Here is a 13,301-nt window from a genome sequence, read left to right as displayed (position 1 = left end):
TTCAGAATGGGAAGATCCAAGGAGCTACCTCAAAGGCAAGAAATCCCCTGAGGCAACCAATGAAGCAACCCTCACTCCAGCCCTCATCCCGCATCCCAGTCAAGCTCTTTTAACCTTCCCTTTCCCTCTGGCCCTTGTCCCTTTCAGACAAACGGAATGAGAGAATTCAAGCCGGTGGACGCACTGGCAGTTGCAACAACCCCCACAAAGAGTAGTAGTTGTGACCATCACCACTGCCACTGTCTGACTACTTCCCCGTGCCAGGCACTGGGCTAAATCCTGCACTTGCGGTCTCTCTCACATGATCCCCCCAATCAAAGACAGAAATCCCACTGGGAATCTAAATTGACAGAGGACAGACTAAATTCATGTGAAGTGAAGTGACTTGTCCAAGGTCACACACAGAGCAAGTAAGGGGTGTGGCCACCCAGATGCAGACTTTTCATTTGACCTCGGAAGTCTTAATCTTATCCTTGAGGCTGTGGGGTTATCCCCGGTAACATTCCACCACAGGGCAGGGCCCAGATCTAGGTGGTGGCGGAAGGGGAGGGTGAGGAATATCTGATCTCCAACTCCCACACACACAGCGGCCCCAAATAACTAGTCTTTATAGTCTTGTATTATTATCATTCAAATATGTCCAACTCCACTCTCTGGCTAGAACAGCACTGTCCAATAGAAACATAATGCAAGCCATATACGTCATTTAAAATTTTCAATAGTGGGACACCTGGGTGGCTCAGTCAGTTAAGTATCTGACTCTTGATTTCGGCTCAGGTTATGATCTCAGGGTTGTGGGGTCAAGCCCCACAGTTGGCTCTGTGCAGAGGGTGGGCCTGAGTGAGATTCTCTTTCTCTCTCCCTCGCCTTTTTCCCCTCCCTCCCCCTCTCTCTCCTTCCCTCTCAAAAAAAAAAAAAAAAAAAAAAAGAATAAAATTTTCAGTAGCTGCATTTTATTTATATTCAGTAGCTCCATTTTATTTTTTTTTAAGATTTTATTTATTTATTGGACGGAGAGAGATCACAAGTAGGCTGAGAGGCAGGCAGCAAGAGAGGGGGAAGCAGGCTCCCTGCTGAGCAGAGAGCCCAATGCGGGGCTCCATCCCAGGACCCTGAGATCATGACCTGATCTGAAGGCAGAGGCTTTAACCCACTGAGCCACCCAGGCGCTCCAGGAGCTGCATTTTAAAAAGTACAAAGGAATGGATGAAATTGATTTTTTTTTAAAGATTATATGTATTTTATTTATTTGAGAGAGCATCCCAGCACAGGCAAACACAAGGTGCGGCAGTTGGGGGGGCGGGGGGGGTAGGGGAGCAGAGGGTGAGGGAGAAGGACAAAGAGACTCCGAACTGAGCCCGGAATCCATAGCAGGGCTCAGGCTCAGGACCCTGAGATCACGACCTGAGCCGAAATCAAGAGACTGATGTCCAACTAACTGAGCCACCCAGACACTCCTAAAATTAATTTTAAAAGTATATTTATTTAGCCCAATACATCCATTTCAATGTGTAACCAATATACAAAATATTAACATATTTTACATACTTTTTTTGTCATACTAGGTCTTCCAGATCTGTCATGTACCTCACATTTAGAGCACCTCTCAATTCTGATGCTAAATTTTCAGATAGTTAGATACTGAAAGTATGGTCACAAATCTAATCATCTGTGTAGAAGTTTTTTGATAACCGAATGGAGTATCCTATTTAAATTTTAAATTAATTCAAGTCAAATAAGATTAAAAATTCAGTTCCCCAGAGCACTAGCCATATTCCAAGTGCTCGATAGCCATGTGTGGTTAAGCGGCCGCTGTACCTACTGAACCTATAGACAGTCAAGTCCCAGAGGGCAGAGCTGTTGACCACCATGGCCCACAGTCAGAGCTAGGCCTCCCAAAGTACAGGTGAGTCTGGAGAGAATGGCATCTTCTCATTCTGGGAATCCCTACTGAGCCTCATCTTAACATCTACCTCTGGCTCCTGCTGTGTTCACAGCCATGGTGACAAAGGCATTGGGCACACCACTGTTCAGAGTACAGAGTGTGGCTCCAAGAGGTGGGCCACCTGCCAAGGTCACCCAGCTTTGACTCCAGGCCTGTCTGACTTGGAAGCCTGGGCTCTGTCCCTAAAGTTTGACAGGGGCCAGGTCTGGGCCTCAGTCTTCTAGAGAAAGAAATAAGCCTTTGCCACTATTCTCACGAACCTTTCCTTCCCTAGTCTAGCACCAGAGAATAACCCAGAACAGGACACCCAGTGAAGAGGATGAAAGGGAAGGAAGACAGGAGACAGGCATGGCAGGGATGCATTAGGCAGTGGTCCCAAGGACAGAGCTTGGGCCACTTGGGACACCATCCCCACTACCCCTCCCACCATACACACAAGGCAGGAGCCATGCCCTGTCCTGCACCTCCCCCAGGAGCACTCACTCAGAGGTGCTTGGATCAGGGCCAGAGCCATTGCTCACCTCCCAGGGACACCTCAGCTGGAGTCCAGGGAAAGGGTCCAAGAGGCAGCGTGCCCCCTGGAAGGAGAGGAGGAACAGGCCCCAGAGGCAGATTCCAGAGCAGGGAAAAGGTGGCAGGGAGAGGCCAGGAAACCCAAGTCAGCTCCACCCCTCTCCTAGGGAGTCCAGTTCGTACTCGGACACCCTCCTCCAACGGCCCCACAGGGTGAAACTCTCACCAGCTATTATGTTTAACAATTAACTTTGATTCTTTTCCATGTCAGCAGGAGGCAGACCCAGCAAAAAGTCCCATCTGGGGGTCGGGAGACTTGGAAGACAGGAGAAGAGGGAGGGGCAGGTGTGAAGGGAGAAAGGGGTGATAAGTGAACCCCCTCACTTCCTCCTTCCCCTCCCGTCCTACCAATGTGGACAGCCTTCACGCTAAAGCCTAAGTTCCATAAGGTCAGGAGCTGGACCTGGCACATAGTAGGTACTCGATAAATATTTTTAGTTAACAAACAAGAGGGCAGGGTGAACTAGACTAAAACAGGCCAGCTAGATGAGCAGACTGATGAAGTCCAGGGGACACAAGGTGGCTTGCCCTGGGCGGGCACCTCCCTGACCCCTTTGACTCCAGGCCCTCCCTGAGACCGAACTGGACTGAGGACTGGGGCCACAGCCACCCAGGGCATGCCAGGGGCGCAGCTTTGAAGGAAGGTCCCCTAGCCCTGGCTCTGCTCTTCTTAGCTGGGACCTTTGGGGCGCTCACCCTTTCCCCCATAAACTTATGGTGACACATGCATGCAGGGCTGTCCAGGGCCAGGCACACAGATGCTGCGATGCTCTGGGCACCGTATTACCATCGTGTCTCCTGTTACTTGGCAACAGCCTCCTCTTCTTAGGCCACCCCCTAAATTCCGCCATCCCCCAATATTCCCCTGACTCCCACCTATGTGGTCCTTTTTCCTTTCCGGGAAGGAAAGCCCAGAATAATGACGGCTCCGGCCCACTCACGTCCCACTCACTGGGGATCACACACACATCCTGGCAACAGCTTGTTACCAATATGACATTTGCTTGTCATTCACACCCCTCCTCAGGTTCCTTGGCCCCCTCCTCCCCCTCTCTCCCCCACCCCAATGCAGGCCCAAGGTCTACAGCCCACCTGGGGCTGACGCTGACCTCACTGTGGCCAGTTCAGCTGGCGTTCTCGGGTGGGGGCTCCCCCTTCTGGGCCTCTGCTTCCCCTCTGTGTAATGTGGGGACAAAGGGGGTGGATTAAGAGATTGCTTCTCCTGCTGGCCAGATCTGATGTTTAGAGATACTGACATTTTGGGGATCAATTTGCCCTTTACCTTCAGACACACCAGAATGCATATCTTGACCTTGGGCAGCCCTATTGTTATGGGACAGATTCCAAACGGGGCCTTCAGAGGCCTGGGACTACAGCCCACCCCGGACCATTCTCAGCTCAAGCCCAGATAGACGGACAAAGGCCCCACCCCATCCCCACTCTCTGGTCCCCAATACCTCCACCATAAAACCCTACCCGTCCAGTCTTCTCTCTGGCTCTCAGTAGTGGCAGCATGAACCATCAAGCCCCCAAATTCTTCTTGGCAAAACAGAGCTTGATGCAGCCTCTACATCGGGGCGGGGGGAGGGGGTTGCTAACCCCAAGCCCCTTCTGCATGGAGGTTCCGGAGCTGCATCTGCATCCACTCTGCTCTCCCCTGGGTCCTTCTGGCAACTTCAAGCATGCCTTCCCACCTCCGCCTGGACCTCCCCTCCTTTACCTCCACAGGGAATACCCATCTACACAGATGACAGTCTGCACTGATCTCTCCCTCCTCCACTCGCTCTGCCTTGTTTCTGCCAGATGCTGCTCCTTGTGGAAGAGTCTTACTGCCCCTACTTGACCTTAGAACTCTGGAGACCAAGAGACTCTTGCCATGATTTTTCTGTCCCTCACTCTCTCCCCCCAGCGCGGTGCTCCAACCATAACAGGTGTCTGCTGAAACAATGATAATCACCATTAACTGAAAAATAATGAGTTATAATCGTATATTGAGCATTTATTCTTTACAGTGCTCAGATCTCGTTAATCCTCCAAACCCTCAACAGACTTGTTATCCTTAGCCCTTTGGTTTAACCTGAGGAAAGAAGAATGTGAACTAGGCAACAGGAAACCTGGCTTCTAGAACTACAAATCACAGCTATAGGGCAGCTATCCTGCCCAGCCCCCCATTTTACAGCAGGGAAAACTGAGGTCCAAACATTGGAAGGAAGTGGCCCACAGTCTCTAAGCATCTTCACTTAAAACCAGCAATGTGCTGAGTGGTAGGAGAGATTTGCCTGCACCTCCTGACTCTGCCATGAACTCCCCAGTGACCCTTTTCCAGTCATTAGGCTCCCATTCTATAAAACAACCCTAAAGACGGCTCGTGACTCAAGGACACCAATGGTGTCTCTGGAGCCTTTCCCAAGATCAAGGCACACTCTCACAACTGTGCATACTGCTTCAGAAGTTCATGAACACTTGAGACAAACATTCTCCAAGGGCAATCTGAGAATCCTTGGTGTCACAGTCACCTTGACAAGGAAGCTGTTAAAACAGGCTGATTCCAAGGCCCCACCACGGATCCCACCCTCCCAGGAAGCAGCTGAGTTTGAATCTCTGGGTGAATATTGGAAGACAGCTTTTTTTTTTTTTTAAGCAAGCTCTATTTTGCTACTTCTGGGGGAGCACATTTTGAGAAGCCCTGCCTTAGAGAACCCTCGGAAGCTGAGCTACTCTCCTTTTAGCTGTTTCGCATATTGAACTTCTGCTTCCTCACCTTTGAGAGAGCTTGGTGGCTCCAAGGCTTAAAGCCACTGTTCATTAATCAAAGTTCCTTCTGGTTGAGCCACCTGCTCAAGCTGACCATGGTCACGGTCATGGTCATGATGGGGGTGGGTAGAGGCCCAGCAAGCTGACTGCAGCTACCCAGGTTTGGAAGTGACATCCTGAGATCAAGCAGCCCTACCTACAAGAGTCTGGGCTCCAAGGGCTGAACTTGGGCCAAGAGGTTCCCTATCAGCCCCAGCCTGGAGGCTCCTTTCCTCTCTCCAGAATGTCTTGCTCTGGCTCTTAGCCAGCTCTGGCTTCCTTCCTTTTCCTTTCTAGCATGAATGTTCTCCAAATCTGAGCTTCCTAGCTCCAGCCTCTGCTTCCCTCCCCTCCATATCACAGAGCCTGATAGAAGATCTCCAAGCCCCCAGGCATCCTTTCAAGGAGACAAAGCTATCATTCTTTGCAGATAATAAGTTTCTTTACCTAGAAGACTAGGTTAATCAATGAAAAACTAAGGTGACCAATGACCAAACAGTATCACTGGGAAAAAAGCCAAGCACCTACAGACCTGCCCTGTCCCCTGCCCCTGATGCAGGTCTGTCCCACAGGTGGGCATCGCCTAGAACCAGATGGGCTCAGAGGCCAGACCAGCCCCAGGGCTGACACTGTAGGAAGGCCAGTCCCTGAGTGAAATGACCATGCAGGCTGGGAGGCAGGATACCTGGACTGGAGACCCTGCTCTCTGAGCTAAGAATTTGTTCTCTGAATTTGAGCAGGTGCACATCCTCTGTGAACACTCTTGACTGTCCTATCCAGGGCAGTATGGGAATGATTCAGAAGTCCCCATGGGCTTTGGATAGATCTAGATTTACACCCCAGCTGCGCCACTTGCTGGCGGAGGGCTGGGTAGGCCTTGGGCAAGTTATTTAACCTCCTTTAATAAAATGGGGATCTAATCTCTGCCTCACTGGGTAGTTGCAAGGATTAACAGACATAAGGCGGGTAACGCGCTTAGCACGGGGCCTGGCACATGGTAAGCCAATAACGTAAGTGGTTGTTTATCAGTCACCGGAGTGAGCCTCTGAAGAGGAAGACTCCAGGCTTCCTAATGCATAAGTGGCCCCAAGCAACCCCAGAACCATGCCCCTTGCACTGGGTCTGGAGGCTTTATCTTTAGACCTCTAATCTGGAGAGAAGATGAAGAGAGGGGGAGGGGGAGGCAGGACAGGAGAGAGAGAAAATAAGAAAAGGGAGGAGGGTAAGGGAAATCAAGGGGTGAAGAGGGGCCTGGCTCTCCCAGTTTGGGGAAAAAGAAGATGACTTCAGGGCAATTGCCAAGACAGGATAAGCCTTCTCTCCTTTCCAGAGCCTTCCCTATGCCTGCCAGGACAAGGCTTAGAGGGACACAGCCTGCAGAGAAGCACGGCCCTGGCTGTCAATAGGGACATTGAAGCCTTGGGTTACCCCCAGGCTCTGGCTCCCCACGTTGCAGCTGCCCGCCTGTGGTGGCCTCCGCCCTGCTGGAGCAAGCAGAGATGGCCCAAGCCAGGCCGAGGACAAAGAACCTGTCCATTCAGCCCGTAGAGGCACTGCCTGCTCACTCGGGCCTCAGCGAGCTCCCTCTGACCCTGACTCAGCAAGACTCTTCCCGCGGGCACCCCTCTGAGCCTGGCACATGGCCCTTTCCAGGCCTCCACCTGCCCCACAATCCTGCGCCTGGGGCCAACTTTGCAACTGGGATGGGGGCAGGGGGCTAGTGCCGTTCAGACCACAAACAAGAGCCACAGGCAAGGTGTGACCAGCTGTGTGACCTTCGGGGTGTCACTTTCTCTCAGAGCACATTCCCCTTCTCTGGCTAATGAGGGCAACGAAGAGTTTGGACCATTGCTAAGGTCCTCCTCATGGACAGCAGCTGTGCTTCGCAGGATCCCTGTGAGCACATGAGGGGCGGTGGAGACAGAGGACTTGCCTCGGGAGAGGAGTGGGCTGGGCCAGGCATGCTGGGAATGCAGTGCACGTGGCAATGGCCAAGGCTTCTTATGCTGATGACGATTATCAGTGAGAAGCCCAGCAACAAACTCTGAAGCAACTTACAAAGAGCTTTCTCCTTATGCCCTGAGACTCACAGCCTGGTGAAGCAGGTCAAGCCGGTGATGCTTATTCACATCGGTGATGCTTATTCACATCGGGCAGATGAGGAAGTGAACCAAGAGCTGAGGGATGCATCCCAGCTGCAAAGTGCTGGGCAGGGGGCGCTGGAGAGGAAGTGTTCATTCTGGGCTGCCGACTGGGTGCCACCAGCGGGCTTCCTCACACCTGCCATCCAGACCACGTGTGACCACCGTAGCCCACCACTACAGGGGCTACTGTCCCCATTTCAGAGGAGAGGCAACTGAGGCTGAGAACAAGTAACTCGCTTCTTCTGAGCTCCTGCTGCTCTGGAGCAAAGCCTGGATTTGCACCCGGGCTTGTGGGACTCCAGATTTGCACTCTTTGCCATCTTCCTGAATGTACTGGGTTGAAAGGTGCCCCCCCCCCAAATTCATGTCTACTTAGAACCTCAGAATGTGAGCTTATTTGGAAAAAGTCTCTGCAGATGTAATTAGTTAAAATAAAATGAGGTCACACTGGATTCGGGTGGGTCCTAAATCCGATATGACTGGTGTCCTTACAAGAAGAGGAGATGACACAGAGACACACGGGGAGAAAGGGGAGAAACGCACGTGACAACAGAGGCAGAGGCAGCCACAGACCAAAGAACACCAAGGATTGGGGCAACCAGCAGGAGCGACGAGAGAGGCGTAGGACGACAGACTCCTCCACAGAACCCTCAGAAGGAACCAAACTTGCTGACACACCTTGATTTCTGACTTCTGTCTCCAGAACTGTGAGAGAATAAATGACTGCTTTTTTAAGCCACCCGGATCGCAGTACTCCGTTAAACAGCCCTGGCAAAGTCATACACTGTGACTCCACCGGGCCACAGAGCCAGGATTCTTGCTTTCAGATTCCCACTCACGAGGCAGCGTTGGAGGTTAAGGGGTCTGAGGGCCTGTGAGAGGTCACTCTTATCTCTCCTTTGCCTCCCTGACCCCAGCTGGCCTCAAGTCCACCACCTGTGCGTCTCATTCTAGGTCTCTAACCACCCTCTGAGCCCAGTCTCCAAGTCAACAGAGCCCCCTCCACTACCCGGGGCCGTCCTCTATCATCACCTAGAGAGCTGTGTTTTTGAAATGCAAATCTGATTCTTCCAGGCTAGCTTAATCCTCTTCCCTAGCTCCCCACCACCTGTAGAACTCCAGCTCGTCAGTCCGGCCCTCATCTGGCCCGGGACTTCCTCTTCCGCCTTACTTCTTAGCCAATCACCCCACCTGTCCCCACCACTCATCACCTGCAGCTCCAACCACAGGGAACTCTTTGGAATTCCCTTAATTCCCCTAACCAGCCCTGGTGCCTTTGCACATGCTGCCCTAACTACCCGGAAGATAAATCCAGCCCAAACACCATCTCTTTTCTTTGTAAAGCCTCTTCCTCCCTGAACACCCTCATTCGGATACCTTGTATACCGCACACATCTGCCCCTACACCCAGCCGGTGAACACTGTGGGATTCATTGCCGTTTCTGGAGGCCTAGGCATTCATGAGCCAACTGAATTGCCAAGTAGCCATAATAGTAACAATTGCTCACACTTAGCAAATGGTTACTATGTGTGAGGCATTCCATGTATGTCATCTCATTTCATTTTCAGAACAATCCTATGGAACAGTTACTATCGTTCATCCTGTTTTACAGGAGAGGAGCTGAAGAGATGAATTCCCTTGCCCAAGTCCACCCACTGAGCACAGGGCAAAGCCTGGATGACTCTAGAGCCGGGGCTTGTAATCAGTATTAGGTACACCATCCATCCTAATACCCTCATTTTACAGAAGAGGAAACAAGGAAAAAACAAAAAAGGAAAAGGAAAAGTGACTCGCCCACAAACAAGGCACAGACCCAGATCTTTAGAATCCTTATCCAGTGTTCTTCCTCTTCTCGTTCTTGCAGGATCCTATTCCAGGAGGACCCAGATGATGACTTGCTAGGCTGTATCTCCTAGAGAGCTTTCTCCTGCCTCCCCTAGAGCAGAGCCAGGCAGTGGCCCAGACCCACCATGGGGGTGCATCGATGGCCAGGAGATGAAGCAGTAAAAAAGACAGATAAATATACTTCTAAAAAGTCTGAGGTCATGGGGCGCCCGGGTGGCTCAGTGGGTTCAAGCCTCTGCCTTCAGCTCAAGTCATGATCTCAGGGTCCTGGGATTGAGCCCCTCATCGGGCTCTCTGCTCAGCAGGGAGCCTGCTTCCCTTCCTCTCCCTCTGCCTGCCTCTCTGCCTACTTGTGATCTCTGTCTTTCAAATAAATAAATAAATAATTTTTAAAAAGATTTTTTAAAAAAGTGTGTGGTCTGCTTTGATATTACAGTGTCAGGGCTGGAGAAGACAATTTGGGTGTCACTTAGTACCATCTTCCATTATATAAAGTCATCCACTTCAACAAATTTAGAGAACACAAATCATAAGCTGGGCACTGTGTGGGGGCACTAGAAAGAACAATAAGCAAGTTCCTGCCCAGATAGTATCCACACTTTGGTGAGGAGAGACGGACAAACAACTAACAAGTTCAAGTATAACTACAAATTCCCATAAGCACTGTGGACTCCAGGGAGCTCTAAGAACATGTAACAAGAAAAACTGACTTATTCTAGGGAGCTGGAAAAGGCGCCCTTGAGCAAGTCATTCTTGAGCTGAAATCTGAAGAATGTGAATTAATCAAGGTAAAAAGCAAGGGACAAGTGTGCTAGACAGAAGGAACAGCATGTGCAAAATCCCAGAGGCCAGAGAGCTCGCGGTGCCTGGATGATCTGGAAGAAATCTGGAGTAGCTGGTTTCCAGAGGAGGGGGCAGGGACCTGTAGGTCTTATAGGTCAAGGTAAGGAGTGGTGAACTGAGCAAAGGAGGGAACACCCCCCCTCAAAACCTGGCCCAGACCAGACACTGTCAATGAGTTATTACATTATTCGGTGAAGGAGAGATTTGTCCAAGATCACAGGGAAGACCTGAGACTTGAAATCTGAACTCCCACTCCCAGAGTAGGGCTGCATGGCTATGTCAGTATCATGGACAGTGGGTCCCAGTGTTTCAACCTATAGGAGGTTCCAGTTTCTTTTTGGCACCTCTCTTGAGCTCAAGGGCAAGAGAATCACCTGTGTTTGTTAACACACAGTCTGCTGGGCACCACCCCCAGGGTTATTATTGATTCAGTAGGTCTGACTGGAGCCCCCAATATTTGCATTTCTAACAAGATCCCAGGGGACCATGCTGCTGTTGGTAGGATGACCAGACTTTGAGAAATGCCACTCTAGATCAGAGTGTATGGGGGCAAAGGGGCACGGCCAGAATCCTTGGGGGTTAGAAAGGTAGATTCCTAAATCTGGGTAACCATGAGCTCTGGGATTCCAAAGGAGCCTCAGAATCTAGCCTACTAGCTGCTCAGCCAGGGGAAACTGAGGCTTGGGGGGTTTAGACTCCTACACAAGAAGAAGTAATACAAATGTGCTGAGCAAACAGATAAACACAAAAGGCTTTGACCAAAGTCCAAAGGAGACCCCTGGAAACTCCAGGGCTCCTGAGCTCCAGGCCAGAGTCTCTCCTTTCCTGGGAAAGGGAGAATCAGGGAAGGGGACAGCAAGCTCAGCTTTCCCCAGGTTCTGCTGCCAGAAACATTTTCAGAATTGCAGAAATCTGCTCTTGGCCCCCAATCCTATCACCCATCCACCCTCCTTCCTTTTACATTCCCAGCTCCCTCCCTTTACACTCCAAATCCTGTGCACTTTATCCTGGCAAGCCCAGCAGCAGAGGGGGAGGTGAAGTAATAGGGAGGAAAAACTGGAAGTGGAGGAAGAATTCTTGTACTTGGATGTCCTTCTTCCAGAACAATTCCTTCATCCTAGAAGAGTCTCAGTTTCTTTCCATCCTCGTATCCAGTTTACCCCCAACCTACCCACATTTCAATACCAGCATCTGAAACCCACAAAACCAAGGGCTAAATTTCCAAACCACATTTTCACCCAGTTTTTCTATATTAGAGTGGCCCTGGACAAAATTTTTCTCTCCTATACTAGTTGGCAACAAAATGCCACTTCTCTTGCAAACCCACATGCACAGACTCACTAATATACAAACAGCTATATGTACATAAAAACAAATAAAACTTATAAAAACACATACACATATACATCAAAATACATTATTCATTGTTCACTGATAAAAACATATCTATGCACCCAAACATACAAGAAAAACAGAGAGAGACACACATGCAGACAGACCTCAAATCTAGGAATGCACAGGCAGGGCGGCAGTGCATGGGGACAGGAGTACACACACACCCAGAGATCTCCCATCACAGTAGGGGTCTCCTGAGGGGTGGGGGTATTCCTGCATGGGCTCTGGCCCTTTAGGAGAGTGGTCCTCCCTCCTTTCAGGGCACCTAAGGTGCGGCTCTAGCCCTGAAAGCTAGAGATGGTGAGGGTGGGAGTTGAGGCTGACCTGGCCAAGCCCAGCCGGTCTCTGGGCCACTGTCCCTGCGCAGCGACAGGAAATGGATCCCTGAACCGCCTGGGTCACCAGCCTGGGGACCGCTGTTGCCGCCACCACCACCCCACACCCACATGCACACACACGCACACGCGTGCCCACACACACACACACACACACACACTCGGGCTTCAGGCAGGACACGCCCTCCACTCCCGCTTGGCCCGGAGCACGGACTCCGCCGGCAGCCGTGCTCCTTCTGGCCCCTGGGGTGTGGCCGCCCACCTGCCAGCGGAGACTCTCCGCCTGGGGGGGACACTCCCGCCACCACCGCCACCCACCGCCCTGACCAGGTGTCCAGCTCCCCGGGACTACAGCGCCTCGGCCGCCGCCCCCACCCCTTCCTCCCGGCAGTGCGGAGACAAAGCCGCGCACACGCACACGGGGGCTACGCGGGTGCACACCCGCCCTCACACGCGCACACACGGGGAATCACACTGGCGCTCACACGGCGACACACGCACACGCGCACAAACACCGCCAAAGGCTCCAGCCACAAGCGAAGGCACTGGCACACACCCTCATCCAGATGTACACACACTCAGCTACATATTCAGACACACCCTCTAATAGACACATTCACGAAGAGACACACGCAGACACACACACTCTCACCCAGATACACACACACCACCCAGTCCAGACGCACGGAGACCCACAGCGCACACCCCTCACACACACAGATGCACACCCAGCGCACACGCGCACACACACAGCAACCACAACCACTTGCACAGACCCACGGGCACACGCGCGCTCACACCCAACACTCGGAGATGTGGACCCCCCTACACGTACCGGCGCCAGAACCGAGACTCACCAACAGAGGCCCAGGGCTCCGGACTGGGGCGCCCGCCCCCAGCCCCTCAGCCTCCAGCCACCCCACTCCCCGCCCCCCGCCTCCAGGAGCCGGTCCGCCGGCCTGTCAGTGCTCGAGGACTGGGGTCCGAGCCCGGAGTCCTCGGCGATAACCTCGCACACAGACACACACGACAGCAGACGCGGCGGGGTCCCCGGGGGCCCGGAGGAGGGCGGCGCGGGCGGCTAACCTGGCAGCGGCGGCGCGGTTTCCGGGCGCTGTCGGTCCTCGGTCCGTGCGTCCGGCGGCCGCCCGGGCGGGCTCCGAGGCGCACTCGAGCTGCGCAGAAATGCCCCGCTCGCTCGCTCGCTCGCTCCCTCTCTCCCTCCCACGGCGCCCAGCCCCCTCCCCGCCCGCCCCCCACACCGGGCTCCCCCCTCCGCCCCGCCCCGGCCGGCTGCCCGGGAGGAGGCGGCGGCAATCTCGGCCGCCCCAGCCGCCACCGGCGAGCTAGCGAGCAGCTGCGCCGAGCCGCGAGCTGCCGGGGGAGCGCCGCCGCCGCCGGAGCCGCGGGAGCCGCGGGAGCCGCGG

General features: G+C 52.9%; 1 protein-coding gene across 15 annotated transcripts in view; it reads right to left on the bottom strand.

Annotated features, from left to right (window-relative positions):
• EPB41L1 (erythrocyte membrane protein band 4.1 like 1) overlaps positions 1 to 12,993 on the bottom strand; it is a 121,916-nt gene extending 108,923 nt beyond the window's left edge. For all 15 annotated transcript variants that reach the window (XM_059406919.1, XM_059406923.1, XM_059406927.1 and 12 more), the window contains exon 1: positions 12,961 to 12,993. The gene's annotated coding sequence lies outside the window, so the exon portion shown is untranslated. The remainder of the gene's footprint in view (positions 1 to 12,960) is intronic.
• Positions 12,994 to 13,301: the final 308 nt, after the last annotated feature.

Source organism: Mustela nigripes, chromosome 7 (genome assembly GCF_022355385.1).
Source record: "Mustela nigripes isolate SB6536 chromosome 7, MUSNIG.SB6536, whole genome shotgun sequence".
Taxonomy (NCBI): Eukaryota; Metazoa; Chordata; class Mammalia; order Carnivora; family Mustelidae; genus Mustela; species Mustela nigripes.
Note: the sequence above shows the minus strand (reverse complement) of the source record. Positions and strands in the feature narration are given on the sequence as shown.